Source organism: Ruditapes philippinarum, unplaced genomic scaffold (genome assembly GCF_026571515.1).
Source record: "Ruditapes philippinarum isolate M1 unplaced genomic scaffold, ASM2657151v2 ctg22_1_1_1_1, whole genome shotgun sequence".
Lineage (NCBI taxonomy): Eukaryota > Metazoa > Mollusca > Bivalvia > Venerida > Veneridae > Ruditapes > Ruditapes philippinarum.
The window spans coordinates 575,202-598,789 of NW_026859666.1; the positions used below are offsets into that span (position 1 = coordinate 575,202).

A 23,588-nucleotide genomic window follows, 5' to 3' on the forward strand; every position below is an offset into this window, starting at 1 on the left:
TACATAAACTTTAACTATAGATCACCTCAGAATCCCTGTATAAGATAACCATTGGTGAGTTTAAACATACGTAGGAAGTACTGGCGTTGAAGTGTGCACAATCAATAAGGCCAGACAACAATATAATAATCATAGACCAATATCCGAGCCAAATACACAGGAAATGCATTACACTAAATACAGACCGAACTTGAGAAAATAGTCTTGTTCTAGAGGCGGCAGTCAGTAACATCATTCTACTGAATAGAAAATATATTTTGGAAACTATCACAGAATAAATGCAATATGCTTGTATCTTTTTACAGTTACACCCACATAATAAATCAGTAATGCTGTTAATATTGATGTTCCAAAGAAAAACTCACATATTTGTTACATACTTTTTTCTCTCATTTTACAGTTAACAAACATTTCAATAAGATAAAATGAATGCTCCCTAAAGTTGCTTTTGCTGAAGCTAAAATTATGGCCGTAAAATGATGAAAATTAGTAAAATCTATTTTTAGCCTAAGAGACCTTCACCCAATCAACAAGTACCCCCATCCAAGGTTAGAGGTCAATGAAAGGTACCTTCACACTAAATATATCATTCAATAAATAAAGGTGTGACAAGGAAAAGTTAGGTAAATGTAACAAAAGATTGGAAGGTCATGTACCTATATGAAAATGCTCCAATAAAAGTTCAGGGAGCGTAAAGTTTAGTTTACCACAGACACCTTCATCTGCTGAATATTTTAATGTACTTGACCAGTTTTCATTTTTGGAACTATCCATTACTTTGGGGATATGAAGTCCATGCAGTCTCTATATTGGTGGCGAGGCTTTTCAATTCCAAATATATTCACTGTGCAAAAAATTGGAGCAACTTTTTTTTATAACAAAAATTATGTATTATGCCATGACAATAATTTTTGATTTTATTTAATTTTAAATTACAGACTACCGGTATTAAAGTTTAGAAAAATGTGAAATGATTCTAATATAAAAGCAGAAATGATATATTATATAGATAAAACAATATGTTTAAACATGTCTTGCAACTTATATTTATCACTTTTGAGTCCGCTTCCTGGAACCTACCAGTACTGGTGGTGAGTAGGACAAAAGCCCTCCTGGACAAAAGCCCTCCCGTCAAAAAGTGACAATGTGGACAAAAGCCCTCCCGTGAAAATGACAAGGCAGACAAAAGCCCTCCCGTGAAAATGACAGTGCGGACAAAAGCCCTCCCGTAAAAATGACTTGGCAGACAAAAGCCCTCCCGTGAAAATAATAAGGCGGAAATAAGCCCTCCCGCAGCAAATACATATATGTTTGTTGAATAGTTTATATTGTCTTTTCAATGCACTCAACATATTAAAATTGTAATCATGAATATTTTTGTTTTCCATTGGCATAAGCATGTTTGTATGAGCTTGAGCACATTCCTGAGGGGCATCTGAAAAATTAGTGCTAAAATCTGTAAGTGCATATTTATTCACGTAGATATGAAGGATTACTCCTATGTGAAGAGTAATAAATGATGCAAAGAAGTCAAAATTATTTAACTTAAATGACTTGAAAGTAACTTTATTTTTAATGACATTTGTGTAAAAAGTTACCTTGTTAAACATTTCAGGAAGGTAAATTCAGAATAAAAGGTAGTTCTAGCTCATACACATACTTAGGCCAATTGAAAACAACAAGAAATATATGTAACAATTTTAATATGTTGAGTGCATTGAAAAAACACAGGTATTCAACATACATATTTATTTTAGTTAGGGGAGGGCTTTTGTCCGCCTTGTTAATTTCACGGGAGGGCTCAAGTTTATAGGTTGTAAGAATATGAGACTGTTTCGCTGTTTCTTCTGTCTTGTATATTTTTACATGAATAAAGGAGTCCAATCAACCACAAATGTCTACAATTTTTTAATGAACTTGATCAGCTTACAATATCATTTCAAGTACATTTAAATGCTGTCCATTTTTTTTCTTTCAGAAAACTGAACTTCTGTGACAGTAAATTAATAAAAGGATAAACAAGTTGAATGTCATAACCTTGGAGATAGCTCCATGAGACATCCAGCTGTAATTTGATATATATTACCTTTAAAATGATTAAAAATTTTCTCGTTTGATACTATACTGATTATCATCCTTATTTTGATTATGTTTTAAGTCAGACTGTCAAAGAATTCGAATCGATTACCATTAGAATGCCGAAATTCTTAAATGGACTAGTCCAACTTTCATTTTTTGAAATTATCCATTATCAATTTGGGGAGATCTCAAAATGACGCAACAGTATAGAGCCTAGTCAGACAGCACAGACATGCCAGCTAGCCTGGCTATATACTGGTAGCAAAGGCCACACATTCCGTTCCCGCAGGATAAGGGTTAAGGTAATTTGGCAACTTTTCAGTTGCAATGGTGAGGAAAAACCTCAGATACCAAAACATGCATCATTTCAAGCAGTTACTGGCATCTCAGCAGCAATGAAGTAGTACATAAAAGTACACTTGTTTGATAATTAATATGGACACACAAAAAGGTCCCTTGGCACTAAATCTGTCTAATCCTTAAAAATTAGGAAAATATGACATAAAAACAAATTTTAAACAAAAAAAGATACATAAAAGAGTCACTAAAATCTAGAAAAGATTATCCTCCAATCAAAAGAAAAATTTGTGAAAAATGAGCATTCCCTCTACCGATCATCAGGATAGTTTTGGCAGTGATTATTTTGGCAGTTCCTGAATTCTTGTATATAAATGATGAACAATCACAGACAATGTTAACAATCTGGAATGTCCTATAGTTGCTTCTTACACAATCTGTAAATATATAATAAAACATTATAATGATATAGTGATAAAACAACCAACAAAATTAATAGGTTAATTGTTCAGCACAAAATAAAGTGTAAGTATGTTAAAAGAGACTGGTATGAACATGTTCCGTATAGTGTCAGTATTTTCAGTGATATTAAAAGTATATAAGTGTGGTATAAGAGTATTCAGTACTACAATAGTTCATTCAGTAATTTATAAGAATGTTAAGTGTGGTATAAGTGTATTTAGTATTGCGATATTTCATTCAGTAATTTATAAGTAAAATTTAGCGTGGTATAAGTGTATTCAGTACTGCAATAGTTCATTCAATAATTTATAAGTAAGTTAAGCGTGATATAAGTGTATTCAGTATTGCCATATTTCATTCAGTAATTTATAAGAATGTTAAGTGTGGTATAAGTGTATTCAGTATCGCGATATTTCATTCAGTAATGTATAAGAATGTTAAGTGTGGTATAAGTGTATTTAGTATTGCGATATTTCATTCAGTAATGTATAAGAATGTTAAATGTGGTATAAGTGCATTCAATACTGAGTAAATAAATTCAGTAATGTATAAGTATATTAAGTGAGGTATAATTATATTAGTGAAATATATTCAGTTATGTATAATTATGTTCAGTGCGGTATAGGCATGTCAAGTATATTCTATAATGTATGTAAAGTACAGCATTAGTATATTCAGTACTTCATAGTTATATTCATTAATGTATTTTAAGTGCAGTATAAGTATGTTTAGTACTTCATGATTTAGTACAAGTAAGTTAGTACAAATGACTAAGTCATTAATATACAAATTTAATTGTATTTAAAGGTCTTTATTTCATAAGTACTATATCCATTTGAAAAGGTTAACATTACATAGATGAAAGATTAATTACTTTCTATGATCCACAGGAAGTTCTTAATTAGTCCAACATCCATTTTAACAGTAAGAAACATTCTGTTTTCACAAGCTGTATAACAAATCTCGGAGATATTTTGACAGCAAATTAAACAAAAAATTAAGTGTTGGAAATGATACAGTCTGTTCATGAGGGAAATAAAATGTGAGATTTCTTAGAATGTCCTCTAGCACAGGTTTAACAGTATTCAATCTGCAACATTGAGATCTATGATCTTGATGGAACCAGGAAATAATTTATCACAACTGGGATAAAGTGTCATTTGTACAATAAAATTTATATGATGTTCATTTAAACATCATTTTCGTCTTCCGTGTTTTTATAATTATTTAGTTCAAGACTTAGTCTATTTATGTTTTATGAAATGAGAGACTCATATGAGTTTAATAAAAGGATATTGTCACAGTAGAAAATAAAATACAATAACTTTAAACTAATTGAAACTCCATGATTTTATTGAAGGAAGTATGATATATATGTAAAACAAACAAGAACAAGAGCACCCAATGTAGTACCATGGTAACATTATATAATGCTCAACAGGTTAGGGTAAGAATTGAAAAAAAAATCAATCCAAGATTGTTATGGTGTTATACATTTCACTTTTCAAGAAGAGGAATAATTTTCTGATCAAGATATTGGTATTCATACAAAATTATTTTCGGAGGAAGTAAGGAGCTTTATTTTTCTAGGGACTAAGAATCATAACTTTAGAAATATAGATCATTATGTTATGTCCCTTTTCCAACAGATGTCCGAATATCTATATTAGCAGGTATGCAAAAATACAAAACAGTATCTTTTAGAGTTTTCAAATTTTTTTATCAATTACAGATTTTAACAGAAATTTTAATTTACTACTTTTCAAGATAATGCTTCCAACCCAAATCTACTGATGAATAGCAATACTAGATAAAATTTCCTTAAACTTAAAGAATTTGACCACCATGTCAGGCAGGATCATTAACAAGGCAACCAGCCAAAATGAGGCTCTGACAAACTTTTAGAATTAATCTTGAATCAATTTGATTCCATTAAAAAAAGGAAAGCAATGAAAAAAATCTCTCAAAATGTAAAAATAGGTCATTTTCTTTGTTTTTCTTAAAAAGATTAAATATCATAAACAACATGACTGTTAAGTTATAATTAAAAATCATTTTTATTTAATAAAGTTAATATCAACACTATTGTTGACACAAACTAACACTATCAATAATTTGGTATCATATAAAAAATCGTGCAAGTTTTAAGGGAAATTCTAGCAAATTTAGCACAATCCTGTAAAGAAATCCCACAGTCTATTCATAAAAGAGAAAAAAGTAATATTTACATAAGATCATGTCTTTCTTTTATAATATTAATTCCCTGTTCCATTCACAAGGGACATTTATAAGCCAAGATCTAAATAAGGAGATAAAAAAGATCATGATATTAAAAACTATAAAATATGTGGGCGTTGGCTGAAAAGATGCTTATAATTCATGTATTCCACATAAATGTTTTTAAAAAGATTTATTAAAAGTGTATCATATTTATTTCAAAGTGGGTGTTATAAATACTATATTTAGTTTCTCACAGTGACATAAAAGTTTTTAATTTTATACTAGGAGTACAGTGAACTCTTTTTTTTTTTTAAATTTAATAATTACTCAGTCACAAATGCTGTCACAAATCATAGTGAACCACACAAGCATATCAATTCAGAGTGGGGGCCCAGAAGTCCAGTGGGTGGTTATTTTTTTTCATTCCTTGCCTATAGTCTAACCATTTTCCAATTTCCTTTAAATGAAAGGGTTTTGCAAATTCAAGGGAGATAACTCCAAAATGAGACCAACAACCCCAATTATTTTATCTAAATGGTCTTGCCCTGCTATTGAAATTTAAAAATTAAAAGATTAAAGAGATTCTGAGAGACTGCGGGTTCGTGTTTTGGTTGAGACTCCATTTTATTTTTAAACAGAATGTTAAATGTTGATTGTTCCTGATAGTGGACTTGAAAGTAATTAATGATTCAAGAACTTATTTTTTCAAATCTGAGCTGACATTAATATGTTTCAACTTAGGCATGTCAATTTGGCAATTAGCAATCACAGGTTTAAAGAGGGATTAATGGGCAAACATTTTATAATTGTCTACATTCAATGTTTCAAAATGATCATTCTTCCTGTAAGAAAGAATTACCCCCCTTAAAGGCAGACACAGGCAAAATTTTCATTTCTTCGTTTTGAATTTTTTTATTCATTATTCTGTAAATGTACACTAAACAGTCACAGGAACAAAACTTTTCTCTTTATAAAGAATGAAATGGTGGTTTCTTAACTTGACCCACATGGGTCAGGTTAGAGTGTTTAGATTTCACAATAGTTGTCACAGTGAACTATTGAAACGTTTAAGAACAAATCAAATGAATGACTTAGGCTTGTTTCAATCATACAATGTCCACAATATCTGTTATTGTAACTTCCAGGGTTTGTTAAAGTCACTTGGCTTGTTTTAAAACTATTCGGTGTTTCTGTTTGCTTTTAAATTTCGTTTCACATATATAGATATATTTACTCTTCAAACCCAAAATATACAGAGTTTATTCATTAATTCATGCTAGGACGTTTCGAAATGACATTTTAGAGTGATTTGAGAACGTAAGATCAATTTAATATTTTTGTCATTATTTTGCCTGAATATCCCTTTAATGTCAAACCTTGTTATTTATAAATTTTTTTTTTTTTTCACAAAATTTAGGTCAATAATTAATCCTGTGACTAATTTGGGAATTTTTGTTTTCAAAATGCTTAAATAGAGCAAGAAACAGTATACATGTACTTGCTTTCTTAGCACTGAACATTTGGCCAGTTAACAATTCAAACAAAAACATCCAGTCCACATCAACCTCCAATATATATCAACACGAAATAAAAACAACTCCTTTTTTATTATTAAAAGGTACTGTTTAAGTATAATTTTATTAAAAAACACTCCTTTAAAATGTTAACACTATTTTCTCTCCGATTAAAATCAGAATAAATCAAAATTAAAAAAAGACAATACGTTTTATCCGCCAGGAGTTCCACAATTAAATTTGTCAAGAGACGTAGTGCTAACATTGAGACAATCTCAGAAAGCTATAAAAGTTAATTCCTACTTTTCATTCCTTTTTTAGAATCCTGACATATCAGATTGACAGGAAACTAAAGTCCAACAGTTTTAACAAGAAATGAAATTACCCTTCATTGAAATGTCTGTCTGCTGTCTTGTAAGGTAACAGTAAATAAAGACGAGGTCAGAATTGTCCTCAAAAGAATAAAAAGACCAGGCAATTACTTCCTTAACTTGATTTGTCCAATACTGTTTTGCAATTATAAATACCCCTACGTCTTTACATTAAAATGGTAAGACATATATTTATAGAAGTTAGAAGCACCTTAATTTAAGTAATACATGACATCATACTATGGTTAACATTTATGCCAAGTTATTTCAAAATCCCTTGATGGATGAAAAAGTTACACAAAGTCATTTCAAAATAAATTGATGAATGGCTGAGACACAAAGTGAGGTGGACAGACAAATGAACGAAGCCCATTTCTATATGCCTTTTGTTAACAATATGTAAGGGAATAAAAAGGTATCTTTTACCACTCAGTCAAGGAATAAGTGATTTACCAATAAGACAATAAGCAAGTATGTGACATTTATGCCCCGGTCACATATTCACGGATAATGCCACGGAAGAGCTACGGTCTAATCGTTCACGGATTACTACGGAAATGTGAAATTCCGTTAGCCGCTACGGTTACAGTACGGACACACAACGGTATGAGTACGGAGTCCGACGGATTTACCACCAAAAGCCCCCGGAGAGACACGGAATGTTACAGACCGACACGGTTTGATACGGAGCGACACGAATCCGGACAGACGCACTGCGGATACACTACGGTCTGCTACGGTATAAGCACGGGTTAGTACGAATAAGTACGGTCTGATACGGAGAAGAACAAATTGATACGGAGAAGAACGAATTGACACTGATCTATACGTACCTAATACATCCGTCCACAACCTATTGCTTGCTCATTTTCAAAATGCCTCACAAGAAAAGAACACCTAGAAAACGAATTGTAGAGTTGGATGATTTTGGCGGAGAGGATTCGGCCTAATCGCGTGACTCCCCAGACACATCAGGTCCGATTAAAGTGAATTTCTTGAAGGACGCTGGATCCTCAACAAGTTCGGCCATGAAAGCCTCATACTAAACATGAAGCGGTCTTCGTAAAAGCCCATCTCTAGTCCACCATCTCGTCTGTCTTCTCTTACCTTATTAGATATGGACTAGTAATCATTAATGAAAAATGTTGATCAATACTGCTTCTGTTTTAATTTTAAGATTTGCTTACATTAATTTTTGTGAATGTTTATGTTTTAAAAATATATAAAAAGCTTGTTAATTGTCACAGGGTGAGAAAAATGTGCAGCCTGGCCGGGACTCGAACACGGGACTTTCGGAATACCGTTCAGCGGCTCTACCGACTGAGCTATCCGGCCGCTTACACATCTTCTCCCCTAAATAGTGAACAGTTCTGAACCGTGACAATTAATCTAATTATCACTCAAGGGCCAGCGTCCGAGGCTTATGAGACACTTCGTTGTTGTACATATTTACTCCAATTTAACGATCCAATGTTTGTAAAATATGTAACATTAAATGTTATTCTATTCCTTATGAATTGTAGTACGATATTAATATATAGATTTACTTCTATGCACGTCATCAAGCAGCTCGACCACTGCCTCTGCATTCTGAGCCATTTCAATATAAAGTTGCAGCCAGTAAATGGCAATTATCATTTATTGAATGTTCCCGCAAATATGTCTGTTTTTAACAAGAAGGTAGTATTTATACCCTTGAAAAAGTACATGATACTTAATTTATCCGTACTAAACAGTGGTGGACCGTACCATTCCGTACCGTTTCGTGTTGCAACGCAATAAACCGTATAAGACCGTGCTAATCCTTGCCTCTCCGTAGTACAACGTATTACGATCGTGGCTTTCCGTGACAATGCCGTATTAATCCGTATTAAAACCGTAGCTTATACGTAGGGTAACCGTACAAATACGTAGTTCTCCATACCAAACCGTGGAAATCCTTGACAAGTTGGTGGTCTACGAATCAGTACGGACTAGTACAGTTTTCGTACGGACCAATACGTATTAGTACGGTTTAATACAGACTAGCAGGGATACCCTACGGTTGATTTTTCCGTAGCAAATTTTTGTGCATGTTCAAAAATTGTCAAGGATCGCTACAGATATACAAGGACTACTACGATTAATTACGGTTACAATACGGAGAGCTACTGACCAGTACGGATAGCTACGGACGATGCCGGAATTAATCAGTGGCTCTTCCGTGGGCGTATTCCGTGAATATGTGACCGGGGTATTACCAAATGGTCAGTAAACATGTCAAACATTTATCAATTAGGCACTTTCATTACATTACACTAAGTCATAGTACTTGGAAGTTAAAAGTTATCAATAAGTCAATGAGTCAAACATTTACCAATAAGTCAATGAGTCAAACAGTTACCAATAAGTCAATGAGTCAAACATTTACCAATAAGTCAATGAGTCAAACATTTACCAATAAGTCAATGAGTCAAACATTTACCAATAAGTCAATGAGTCAAACATTTACCAATAAGTCAATGAGTCAAACATTTACCAATAAGTCAATGAGTCAAACATTTACCAATAAGTCAATGAATCAAACATTTACCAAAAAGTCGATGAATCAAACATTTACCAATAAGTAGATGAATCAAACATTTACCAATAAGTCAATTAATCAAACATTTACCAATAAGTCAATTAATCAAACATTTACCAATAAGACGATGAATCAAACATTTACCAATAAGTCAATGAGTCAAACATTTACCAAAAAGTCGATGAATCAAACATTTACCAATAAGTAGATGAATCAAACATTTACCAATAAGTCAATGAATCAAACATTTACCAATAAGTCAATGAATCAAACATTTACCAATAAGTCAATGAATCAAACATTTACCACTAAGTCAATGAATCAAACATTTACCAATAAGTCAATGAATCAAACATTTACCACTAAGTCAATGAGTCAAACATTTACCAATAAGTCAATGAATCAAACATTTACCAATAAGTCAATGAGTCAAACATTTACTAATAAGTCAATGAATTAAACATTTACCAATAGGGTAAATCCCGGTAAATACGGACAGATTTTGAATGACGTTCTTTAGAAGCTTTCTGATAGGCAGAAGAGTAACGTTATCTGTTATTCGTTGATGTTACTATTTGTAAATACATATTCCTCGGTCATTTTCATTTGAACCAATACGTTTCTGGACCAAAACGTTGCGGTATTAATATTTTTTATGCTCCGAGTAGAAATTGGTAAATACGGACACAGTACTGAAAATGCGGACAGGTGGTACGTAAAATACGGACATAGTACTTAGCGCTAGGGAAAATACGGACACATTGGTCGTTTTAAAAAAAAATAGGAAATAGAAATAAGAACACATCAACATTTATTCACGAGATATATAATTTCATTGACAATAAAAAATTTGTTAGAACATAAAAATTGTGTGCATTTACTAAAGTATTATTTACTCAAATATTAACATCTATAGTATAAAGTCCCATTAATTTGTCCGTTAAATACAACTATGACTATAGGCAAAGTAATTCATATATGCCTGTTAGACTTAAATATCAAATATACAAATAATTTAATTATTTGTACAAAAACACTCGCAGGGTAAAAGTTTAAACATGTGTACTACAAGAGTATGGTTATTAAATAATAAAACAACCTCTTTGGAAGTTTTTTTTTCATTATCAATCTGTTTATGATTCATCCAGGATTAAACTGTATGGAAATGTCAGTTATTTTTTCAGTTTTTGTAATTTTTTTCAGAGCACGGCCCCTTTTTGCCTTTTTATTTACTTTTTCTGCTCCAAAACCTCTATGCTGGTAAGCAATTTATGACTTGTCGGCTTAGAGCGACGCTTTTCTACAGACTCTGAACGTTTTTCAATTTGTGGTGGTAGAAAAAGTGCGTCGATGCTGCTGTTAACAGAAATTTCCTCTTCCTCAGGAATAATATCCATGACAATGGCATCGCCGGTAGCAAGTAGACTCATTAACTGACCAGGTTCACTTATATCTAAAATTGGAGCAAGTGAGCTGTCAGAAGAAGACAGATTGTCACCATCGAATGAGACACTTGTAAAAGGCATTGTGACTTCTTCGAGGGATTCATTGGTCGGAGCCGGCATACTCACTTCCTCTATGGAAATATTGCCTAGTGCTAAAACAGGCTCTGGTGGAGGGACAACTGGTACATAAGATATATTTTCCGAAACTATAACAGACTTAAGCGAACTAACAACTTGTTTAACGGGCATATTTTTGCGATGCTAATACAGGCTCGGGCGGACTTACAACGTCTTCAGAGGAGACATTTGCTGAAGCTGAAACAGGTCGAGTGACGGGTTGATCAGTAAGCTTACTTGGACAGAAAGCCCTTGTTGGCACTGCGCGTCTATTGAGAGGTACAATACCACAGGCTCTAAAACCATTTTGTACATTCGTTGATGACACAGCTTTCTCCCAAGCAATCGAGAATAGAGCAGGAAAATGTCCATTTGTCAACTACATGTAGAACATTTTCCTGCAAAAAGAAGAACATGCATCATTGTATGCCTTTTTCAACGGCCCAAAGACTGTGCGGTCTAAGGTTGGAGAAAATGTGTACAATGGGGTGGTAAACTCAGGAGGACAATATTCTCTTCAATAGCCCGCTCTATTATAGCCAACTCTCATGCGACCCATGGCCATCCATTATGATAGCTGGGGCGATCAGGACCAAAATGTTTCAAAAAAAACTGTGTAAAACCCATCTTCAGCAATGTCATCTGTTTTATCCATTCTTTTAAACGTCTCAGAATTACAGGCGCCCCCCAGGGTATTAAACCGAGTAAAGACCGTTTGGTTTTCCTTTGGTAATAACATGGAGGCATGCGATCCCTGCCGTTAACGCAACCCAAAACGAATTTTTGATTTTTTAAACTAGCCCGCTCAAATGATTTCTCCCCTTTTTTAGCGTAAATCTTATGGATTATGCCCATAAAAACCCGGATTCATCGAAATTCCAGATGTATTGCGATTATCCAGCGATTATTTGCGCAACAACTGCTCTAGTGTATCAAGTTTTCCCAAGCATTTGGGATTTAACTCGTGCCCTTACGAAGAATTTTTTCGGGTTTCAAAAAACAAGGCCCGGGAATCGGCGCTTTAAACCTTCAAAACCATGCTTTTCCAGCTTTGAAGTCATTATAACTGGACTTAATCTTAAGCCGGTCCGCACAAACACATGTGTTCTTCTCAAGATTTGTTTACGGCTGCTAAGGCCAACTCCAAGTTTAGCAGCTGCCTTTATGCTACCTACAATTTTTGCTTCTACTGTAAGCAGGTAATGCTGGTGTCTGCCATGACTTGTGTTCAGACCATGCTTTCCGGACTTGCGGTCACCGATGGTTGACCTCGGCACATTAAACTGTTTTGCCGGCATTTCGTACCGACATCCCGGCTTCAACAGCTCGAACGGCATTTTCTAGGGACGTTTGTTCATATTTCATAGTTTTCCCCTATTTTTATAAGTATACCCCGGGAACTTTTAGGCATCCTGAAAAAGAAGGAATGGTTGGATGATGAAATAATATAATTATAGTTATAATGAAAAATTGTCAAAAAGGGAAGAGCAAAGGAAAAATAATATGTACTTTTGACAGACCAAGATATAAGAGGTTTGATTAAGATATGTTTGAATAATAGGTTAAATTAGAAACAGATTAAAATGGTATAAATTAGCATGATGAAGTCGCCTTTGAGGAAGTGGCCTTGTAATTATAGCCATATTAAGGATCAGGTTTTGAAATTCAGCGCGTGTGCAATGATTATAAGATAGATTAAGAGTAGTTGTTTATTGTTATAAAACATTGTCAGTTCTATGCATTGAAAATTGAGAAAATGCCTTTATTTTTTTTATTTGAATCTCGTAATTGCTCTTCGATCAGGTTGTCCGTATTTTCAGTACTGAAGGAAAAAGTCGTAGGAAAAATACGGACGATTTATTTTTTGCAAATATCTATTTAGTTAATCTTAAAATGTCTTGTGCAAGTACATTTTTCAAAAAATAAATGTAATTTAAGAAAAATTTAAAGAGAAGGCTATACAATAAATTTAAAACTGAGACCTCAAAACCAAGGTGACTGGTATATCTTCGATTTAAATGTTGAAAAAAATAGCCTGGAAGCGTAGATGGTTGGTTTAAAAGAAAGGAAATGACGTCATACATACCTAATGACATCATCACTGTTAAATATATTCGAACACGAATATTAAAAGAAGCGACATCGTCATTAATAGACATTACAGTTTGTCAAGCGCTGGTAATAATGATATTTATGTTAGTCGCGTCCGTATTTACCGAATTGTCCGTATTTACCGGGATTTACCCTAAGTCAATGAGTCAAACATTTACCAATAAGTCAATGAATCAAACATTTACCACTAAGTCAATGAGTCAAATATTTACCAATAAGTCAATGAATCAAACATTTACCAATAAGTCAATGAGTCAAACATGAACCAACAATTCAATGAGTCAAACACTTACCAATAAGTCAATGAGGCAAACATTTACCAATAAGTCAATGAGTCAAACATTTACCAATAAGTCAATAAGGGGACATTTTCAAATATTAAATTGTAAAAGGTTGTTATAATACAGGTTAGTTATATTTACAAACAGGTAAATGTAATTTACAACAAAGTCATGGAGCAAATTGAATATTTACAAATTAATGACATAGAGGAATAAGATGATATTTTGTGACAAATATGTCAAGAAACAAGTCAATGACATTCACCAAAAGGTCAAAAGCTCTTGATATAAATCACAAGGTATCAGTAAAACCCATTGATTACTAAGGCACGGCTAGGAAAAACAGGAGTGCTACTAAAGTCACTTCAAATGTTGTTTTTTTTCCATAAGTTAATGGAAATGAAGCTATATTGAATGAAATATTTTTGTAAAATTAATAAATAGTAAAATTATGTTCTTTCCATAATTTTATGGTCAATTATCAAGAGGTGTAACATAGAATGCCTATTTATGCCTATGTCTTACACATGAATATTGTGTAAGTAAATGAAATAAAATACTATGCTGCTATTTTACGTAGTATTTTAATTGTTCAGCAATATTAATTTTGAGCTTGGATTATCTCTCTTAAGGAAATGTACAAACATATTTCTTTCATACATGTATTTTGGAATAATTTTCCTCAAAATTTAAACAATGTACACAACAGATGTGTAGCATTATACATTTTAAAGAAAAGCATTCATATATTTTGTATGTTTATCTTTTTTATGCTGATTAAAATATGTTTATATAATTCATTTGTCTATCGACCGAACTGGCTTTCCTGGATAACTAACCAGTAATTATAAATTTCTACTCAAGTGACGTCACTTGTCCAAAATGATTTATGTATGAATCATCAACAAATGACCATTGGACACAGAGTCAGAGATCAATTGTTACAGTGAAATTTCACCTTACCAAAGGATCAAACCAGCCACCCCTTGGGCACTCCCTATTTCATATACATGGTGAAGGTTGGTATTTCTGGGCTAATGAAGATCATAATGTCTAATAACGATAATATTATGATAGTGTCATATTATATAACAAAATTGTCTGATGTCAATCAATTCTAAATTAATCTGTAAGAAAATAGACTTACTTCAGAAACAGATCACATTTCTTTGTCTCAGTGGTAGCTACTAATCATCTTAAAGATTCTCTAAAGTACACAATGAAACAGTCCAACCTGTGTTAAACAATCACCTTCAGATGAAACAATGAAACCATATTTAAAGAATTTCTTCAGATGAAACAAACAAACCTATACTAATGGACTAGTGGATCTAAAGAAAAAAAAGTCAAACCTGTACTTAAAGACAACCTTCAGATAAAAAAATTACACCTATGTGAAACTAGAAATGTGTCATCATGCCACGGATGCCCCCGCATGCAGCCAAAATTTCAAATGTTATAATATTTAGTTCCAAATTTGTTTGCACAAATTATTTTTTTCATTCTAAGTTCAAAGCCTTAAAACTTTTGCAATGTTAACACAAACCATTTTTATAGCAATGTTCAAGGCACTGAAATTATTCAGTTCTTAACCATTTTTATACAATGTTCAAGGCACTGAAATTATTATTATACAATGTTCAAGGCACTGAAATTATTTCAAGTCTTAACCTTTTTTAAAAAATAGCATATTGCATATTTGTAGCCAACATAATGGCTATATACATTTCCACAAAAGTATGAGTGCTGAAACTGAAAGTTCAAAATTTTTCCAACATTCAGGAAGATAAGTTTTGTCTAAAATCATTGAACCTCGACAAATTCAAACCTTAAACTGCTTATTCCTAAGATGTATCTATATTATTTTTCAAAGTGAAAGGGACATAACTCTGCCAAAAAATCATCGAACCATGCACCAAATTCCAACTTGACCTGCGCATTCCTTTGACATATCCATATGTCAATTTGAGTGAAAATGTAACACTGTTGGGTTGATAATGAACAGGAAACTGTAAATTTCATATCATTTTTCAAAGTGAAAGGGGCATTACTCTGCCAAAATCATTGAACAATGACCAGATTCGAACTTGGTCTGCACATTCCAAAACATATCCATATGTCAAATTTGAGTTGATGTGTAATATTGTTGGGAGATAATAAACGGAAACTGAAAATTTCATATTATTTTTAAAGTGAAAGGGGCATAAGTGTGCCAAAAATCATTGAACCATGACCAAATTTGAAATTGACGCTGCGCATTCCTTTGACGTATCAATATGTCAAATTTGAGTGAATGTTTTTAATACTGTTGGGGAGAAAATAAACAGAAACATGAAAATTTCATATCATTTTCAAATTTTCATATTATTTTCAAAGTAAAAGGGCATAACTCTGCCAAAAATCATCGAACATGACCAATTTGAACTTGACCTGCGCATTCCTTTGACGTATCGATATGTCAGTTTGAGCTAAATGTGTTGTACGATTGGGGGAGATAATGAACGGAAACTGAAATTTCATATTATTTTCAAAGTGAAAGGGGCATAACTCTGCCAAAAATCATTGAACCATGACCAAATTTGAACTTGACCTGCGCATTCCTTTGACGTATCCATATGTCAATTTGAGTTGAATGTGTTACTATTGGGAGTTTAATGAACGGAAACTGAAAATTTCATATTATTTTTCAAAGTAAAAGGGGCATAACTCTGCAAAAATTCATCGAACCATGACCAAATTTGAACTTTTTGACCTGTATTTTCTCATGACATATCCATATGTCAAGTTTGAGTTGAATGTGTTGTACCGTTGGGGAGATAATGAACGGAAACTGAAAATTTCATATTATTTTCAAAGTAAAAGGGGCATAACTCTGCCAAAAATCATCGAACCATGACCAATTTCCGAACTTGACCTGTATTTTTCTCATGACATATCTATATGTCAATTTTTGAATTGAATGTTTTTGAACCGTTTGGGAGATAATGAACGGAAACTGAAAATTTCATATTATTTTCAATGTAAAAGGGGCATAACTGCTGCCAAAAAATCATCGAACCATGACCAATTTCGAAAACTTGACCTGTATTTTCTCATGACATATCCATATGTCAAATTTGAGTTCAATATGTGCAAGGGTTATTAAGATAATGAACGGAAACTGATGATGACGGAAGGATGGAAGGACGGAATGACGGAATGACGGAATGACGGAACAGGGTAACACTATATGCCCCTGCCATTATATGGCGGGGGCATAAAAATAAGACCATAAGAAAACCTATCTTTAAAAGTAAGCTTTCTTATTTTCAATTATGATCACTTATAGATATAACATATTTGTTTCTAGAAGCCATCAGTCAGCAAAAGTTACATTGCTATGTTTTTAAGAGACAGGTTTGCATATATTCATGATTTAAAAGTAGGCAGTTAATAACAGAAAAGCCTCTTCTACAGGTCATGTTAAAAGCAGAGTCAATGAAAAAGTAGGCTTAATGTAAGATACCCAACTGTGAGGAAAAAACATCTTATATAAGTACATATATCTGACATTTCCTCTATCATTGGTATGCATGGGCTTTCCCTTCTATATGACATACTGACACACATAACTAGAAAGACTGTCTCACTTTACTTTTTCTATTTTATTTTTTTTCGTAATCTGAAGTCTTTACAACAATGACATTTCAAAAGTTCAGTTACTGGGATCCTACATATTACCGGACAAAATATGATGTTTTTTTGCTGTAACTTTTATTTAAAACAATAAAAAAGATGGAATTTTACCTAAATAATTTTGGGTTCTTAATACAAGTAAACATTACTTTAACAAACATGAAATTAAACATTTGACAGTAGAAATGAGTGTTTAAAGTAGGGCATTATAAGAGAGAAAAAATCGTGTAGACAGCTCAATTTACTGGACATTGTGTTTCAAAATTTTTTGAAGACCTGAATTGAAATATCCTTAAATATTAAAAAGTACACTCATTCTGTTAAGTAATATTTAAAAATCTACATCATACATTCTCCATAAAAATGTGAAATTGTAACTGTTTAATTTAAATTATATTTGATGTTCAAGAAAATCACATTGACCACTGCTATGCTTAAACTTCTTAGCTCGACATATTTTCCTTAAACTTTCTTTGAGTTACATTTGCTTACAAATGACAAAATGTTATTTTTTCAATAAATGTAACGATGTTAATGATGAATACTAACAATCAAATACAGTAAATAAATAACAACACAAATAAATTATGACAATAATGATAATAGCAGTAATAATGGCAATAATTGTAGATACTAGCTATATGTCATGTACGGTAAACATGACTGTCTATATTTAGAACATATTCCTATTTTAAGCAATTACACAGAAGCATGTGATTTTAGAATGACCGACATCTGTAAGACATAGCATGTGATTTCGGTACCTTTTACGCAGTGATATTTTGCGTAGTTGATCTCCTCCAACAGCTTCCTCTCTGAACTATGTGACCTGTATTTTAAGTATGGTAATAGACCTATTTATGCCACAGCTTCAACTGAAAGCATGCATTATTGAAATAACTACTGTATTGTAGGAAATGATTAATAATTGACCTTTGATTGTTCTTAATGGTCTCTTCAGTTTATAACTTGTGAATGAATGACGAAACTGCTGGCATCTGACATGTGAACCTGACATGCAGCAAACAAAACAAGGCCAACTCATTTACTATTATATGTATATAGTTTTGTATTGACTTTTATCTTTTAACCCTTAAATTGTGCAAAGCTTTGTCTTTACTACCTGCAGGATAAAAAAAATTTTGTTTGAATTTTGGAAAAGAATAATTCCAAAATGTCTGTATGAAAGAAATATGTCAGTAATATAAACCCTAATAGGGAAAGGCACATGCATGACATAACTGCTAAACAGTTAAAACCCTTGTTTAAATAGAAGCATGATATTTTGTTCCAGAACATTTCGTTCTTTGAAAGTGAACAACAAGTCAAAGTTAAAAGTGTATATCTTTTTTTAGTTGAGTTTTTGAGAATTGTTCCAAAAACAAAAAGATTAAATAAGAAATTCACAAAGAGGGCTTAAGATAGGTTAAACACTGTCAGAAATCATTTTCAAACTGGGCAGTAAATAAAATGATTAAAATGACTTTTCTCGCTAAAAACCACCTTTTCCATGCAAGCATACTTGAACTTGTTTGACTTCTATTACCAATCTAAAATACAAACAAGGATGTCCTCATTTAAGACTTCTGTTTCAATTGCCCATATATCTTGTAGACACACCATCAAGTCCTACTTAATCATATTGTATCATTTCCGAACTTAATTTTCTAAGAATGCTAATCTAAAGAAGATTGGCTGATTAACACAAAGAAATCAATTAAATACATAATTTGCGTACACAGAAGGGTTAAGATGCTCCTTGAATAAATTAACCAATCAGAACTGAGATAGTATCTTTTTTTCAACCAATTAGATCTGATAAACAAATCCCTACTTCAAGTTAATAAGAACCATTCAAAAAAGCGTCAAAATGTCCTATGTTTATTTACAGATAAGACTTATTACACGTCAAATCACAATTGAGACAATTAAATTGGCTGATGAATCTTTTTAACTATTTCCTCACTAAATACCGCAGAGTGTAAATTTCCTGTTGTAAAGTGTGTTTGAATTGGGCCATTTGACAATTACTAAAGCAATCAAACAGTATCAATTGTGAGATCAGGAAAAAATTAGGGCAGTACGCAATTCGGCACTACTGACCCACTAACAGAAAAAAATAATGTGGCAGTGCCTTGTAGAAGAGTTTATTTTTATGTACCCTCACTAGATAATATATCTGCTTTCTAAATTCTATGTCAGAAAAGAAATGCTTTACATCATATAATAAAATAGAATATGACCTAAGACAAAAAAAGAAGATTTAATACCGTTTTTTCCAGGCAATTAGCACACAATAACATACAAATCTTCCTGTACAGCACACGATGTCATATTTTCAGACAGACATTCCCTGAATTCTCAGTAAAAGGAAATACATTTCAAAGGTGCAAACATTTAATTAAACATGACTGTTTAAAATAATCATGGAAAAGTTAATAAAATAAATTTTTAATGGGTTGTTTTTTAAGTCGTAATGACATTGGTTAAGTTCCTATGGTGATTTTCCAGCTTTTATTGGTGTAAGTAGACCTCAGGTAATCCTTTATGTTTTTGTTTTTTTTCCAAGAAGAATCACAAAGATTACATAAACAATCTACATAGGAACTTGTTTACAAAATTCAATGTCCCCGTCATCGTTAAGACACTTGTTTTGATTAAACTTTAATTTACAATGGTGTTACAGGGGATAAACTGTCAGCAATTTTTTGAGGTATAGCTTAAGCTTAATAAAAGTCTTTATATTTAATTGAATACTTACAGTCTTACTTGAGGTCATAAAAGAGCCAAGGTCAATTTGAAATTGATAAACATGAAGACTTTATCCTAAAGAATGTTCTGTGATAATATGAAGTCAATCCATTCAATAATAACAAAGTTACAGCCAGTAACAGTAAAAAAATGAAAATTTCAAAAATTTGACCTTCAAATTTTAGGTCATTTATGAATGAAAGTCAAGGTCTGTCTGGTTAACTTAAAGGGCTATCAAAAAAGATTATTAGGCTCAAGTTTGAAGACAATCCATTCAAAAATAACAAAGTTACAGCCAATAATAATAAGAACAAGCAAAATTTGGACATTTGACGTTGAAGGTCAAGGTCATTTATGGATGAAGGTCAAGGTTGGTTTGGTCTACTGTAAGGTCTTGTCCCAAGGGTTGTTGTGGCCAAGTATGAAGACAATACACCAAGAAATAAAAAAGTTATGATCCAGGTACAAGTTTGCGGACAGCAATGGCACCGCCAACGGCAACACCGCCAGGACTATCACAATACCTCTACTTTAAAAAAAAAAAAAAAAAAAAGTTGAGCTAAAAAAAACAGGGATTTCTCTATATTGTTTACTTGATTGATCTTAGGCATAATGTATGACAAACTTATGTCATATTTCTAGCATTTTTTCTTCCAATAAAAAGCTTTAATTCGAAAATTTCCGGCTATCTATTTCACACTGCACAATTATTCCTATGAAGACAATACACCAAGAACTTAAAAAGTTATAATCAAGGTACAAGTTTGCAAATGCCATGACTGTAACAATACCACTTTTTTTTTTTAAAAGTCAAGCTAAAACATGGTTGTCAGATATATTTTCAATCATAATGGTACCGAAATAGACTTTATTTTCCTTGGATGTCACATAAATTATATACATTTATATCACAGATTACATTCTCTGTTTCTGTTCAAAACGATTTTCAATGTGTATTAACTCTGCGGTTATTATGAATAATAGCATTTGGTTTTCTGAATCACTAATCAAGGGAGGTAATTATAAGCAAACAACATGTCTTCACCAACTTCCTCACTAAAACTGAGGACTGTAGGCCAAAAAGTTCTCTGGTTATTGATCTGACAATCTTTTTGCCATCAAGGTCACTGTGATCTCAAGATCTATACAGTTTATCTACAAGACCAACCTACAAAAATCTACAAGCCAAATCTAAGGACTGTAGGCCAAAGTGATCTCAAGAAATTGGTCAGACAGGTTTTTTGTGGTACATTGTCACGGATTTTCAACTTTTGTGGTCCATTGTCACGGATTTTCAACTAAATGTCACTGTGACCTTGAACATTGACCTACTGACCTCTAATCAATAGGGGCCACCTACAAGTCATGATGAACCTCCACACCAAGTCAAACAACTGTAGGGCAAAGCTTTCTCCAGTTTTAATATTGGTTGGGCAAGCTATTTTTGGTTAATGTCACATTTACCTTGACCTTTGACCAACAAACCTAAAAATCAATGGTAAGACAATGTCTGGTCTATCAACAAAAACATATAAAAGCAATCTTATCATAATAATGGAAAAATCAAGACATTTTTACTGGTTGCTTAAGTTTATTCATGCATTGTGCTTGTTTTGGAACTATTTATGCATTGTGCTTGTTTTGGTAATGTTTATGCATTGTATTTGTTTTGGAAATGTTTTTATGTTTTGCTTATTTTTGGAAATTTTTATGAGTTGTGATTGTTTTGAAATGTATACATGTTTTGCCTATTATGAAAATGCTCATAAATTGTGCTGGTTTTGGAACTGTTTACATGTTTTGCTTGTTTTGGAAATGTTTATGCTTTGTTTGCATGTCTTTTGCTTGTTCTTAAAACATCTTTGTCTCTGAAATGTTTACATTATATACATGTTTTAGAAATGTTTTATAGTACATGTGTATCTTAAAATAAAGGCATTACGTATGAATTCTCTCCCCAAACTAGTTCATTTCTTGGTAAAAGCTTTGGTCAATATAATAACTAAATATCTGTAAAAGTTCTCTCATGTCATTAAACATTGATTCTACAACTATTATTATTTTGTTAATTCAAGAAGAAAGACTGAATCATAATAGTTAGGTTCTACAAATGTAAGCAAAATCATGAATATATCAAATAACCACCTAGAAAAAAGAAATATCAATTAAAATTGTCTTACAGACATTCCTTATTATTTCTGTTTAAAACTAGAACTGCCACTATCATGGCGTGAATACCCCCGCATACCACTTTGTCAGAATCAACAGTGGCCATTTAGAGCTCAAGGACAACCTCCCTGCCAAATCTGAGGTTACTAAGCCAGTGCATTGCTAAGTTATGTATTCTACATGCTTCAAATGTGAAAATGTCAAAATCAATACATTGCGGACAGGACATTCTTTAGCAATTGAGAAGAAAAGCTTTTCTTTGTCAAGGTCCCTGTGACCTTGACCTTTGACCCAGTGACCTCAAAATCAATAGGGGTCACCTTATAGTCATGATCAACATCCATACCAAATATGAAGACTGTGGGTCAAAGGAATCTTAAGTTAATGGGTAGACAAACTTTTTGAAGTCAAAGTCCCTATGACCTTGACCTTTGATCCAGTGACCTCAAAATCAAAAGGGGTCATCTACTAATCATGATCAACATCCATTCCAAATATGAAGACTGTGGGTCAAAGGAATCTAAAGTTATTGGGCAGACAAAGTTTTTGAAATCAAAGTCCCTGTGACCTTGACCTTTGACCTGGTGACCTCAAAATCAAAAGGGGTCATCTACTAATCACGACTAACCTCCATGCCAAATATGACGACTGTAGGTCAAAGGAATCTAAAGTTATTGGGCGGACTAGCTTTTTGAAGTCAAGGCCCCTGTGACCTTGACCTTTGACCTGGTGACCTCAAAATCAATAGGGGTCATCTACTAATCACGACTAACCTCCATGCCAAATATGAAGACTGTAGGTCAAAGGAATCTTATGTTATTGGGCGGACAAGCTTTTTGAGGTCAAGGCCCCTGTGACCTTGACCTTTGACCTGGTGACCTCAAAATCAATAGGGGTCATCTACTAATCATGACTAACCTCCATGCCAAATATGAAGACTGTAGGTCAAAGGAATCTTAAGTTATTGGGCGGACAAGCTTTTTGAAGTCAAGGCCCCTGTGACCTTGACCTTTGACCTAGTGACCTCAAAATCAATAAGGGTCATCTACTAATCATGACTAACCTCCATGCCAAATATGAAGACTAAGGGTCAAAGGAATCTTATGTTATTGGGCGGACAAGCTTTTTGAAGTCAAGACCCCTGTGACCTTGACCTTTGACCTAGTGACCTCAAAATCAAAAGGGGTCATCTACTAATCATGACTAACCTCCATGCCAAATATGAAGACTAAGGGTCAAAGGAATCTTAAGTTATTGGGCGGACAAGCTTTTTGAGGTCAAGGCCCCTGTGACCTTGACCTTTGACCTAGTGACCTCAAAATCAATAGGGGTCATCTACTAATCATGACTAACCTCCATGTCAAATATGAAGACTAAGGGTCAAAGGAATCTTAAGTTATTGGGCGGACAAGCTTTTTGAAGTCAAGGCCCCTGTGACCTTGACCTTTGACCTAGTGACCTCAAAATCAATAGGGGTCATCTACTAATCATGACTAACCTCCATGCCAAATATGAAGACTAAGGGTCAAAGG

The 23,588-nt window shown here is 33.0% G+C and overlaps 1 protein-coding gene across 1 annotated transcript in view; it reads right to left on the minus strand.

Moving 5' to 3' along the window:
* Nucleotides 1-1,554: 1,554 nt before the first annotated feature.
* Nucleotides 1,555-23,588, minus strand: part of LOC132757433 (zinc transporter ZIP11-like) — a 41,895-nt gene continuing 19,861 nt past the window's right edge. The window contains exon 10 of the mRNA XM_060748715.1: nt 1,555-2,813. The gene's annotated coding sequence lies outside the window, so the exon portion shown is untranslated. The remainder of the gene's footprint in view (nt 2,814-23,588) is intronic.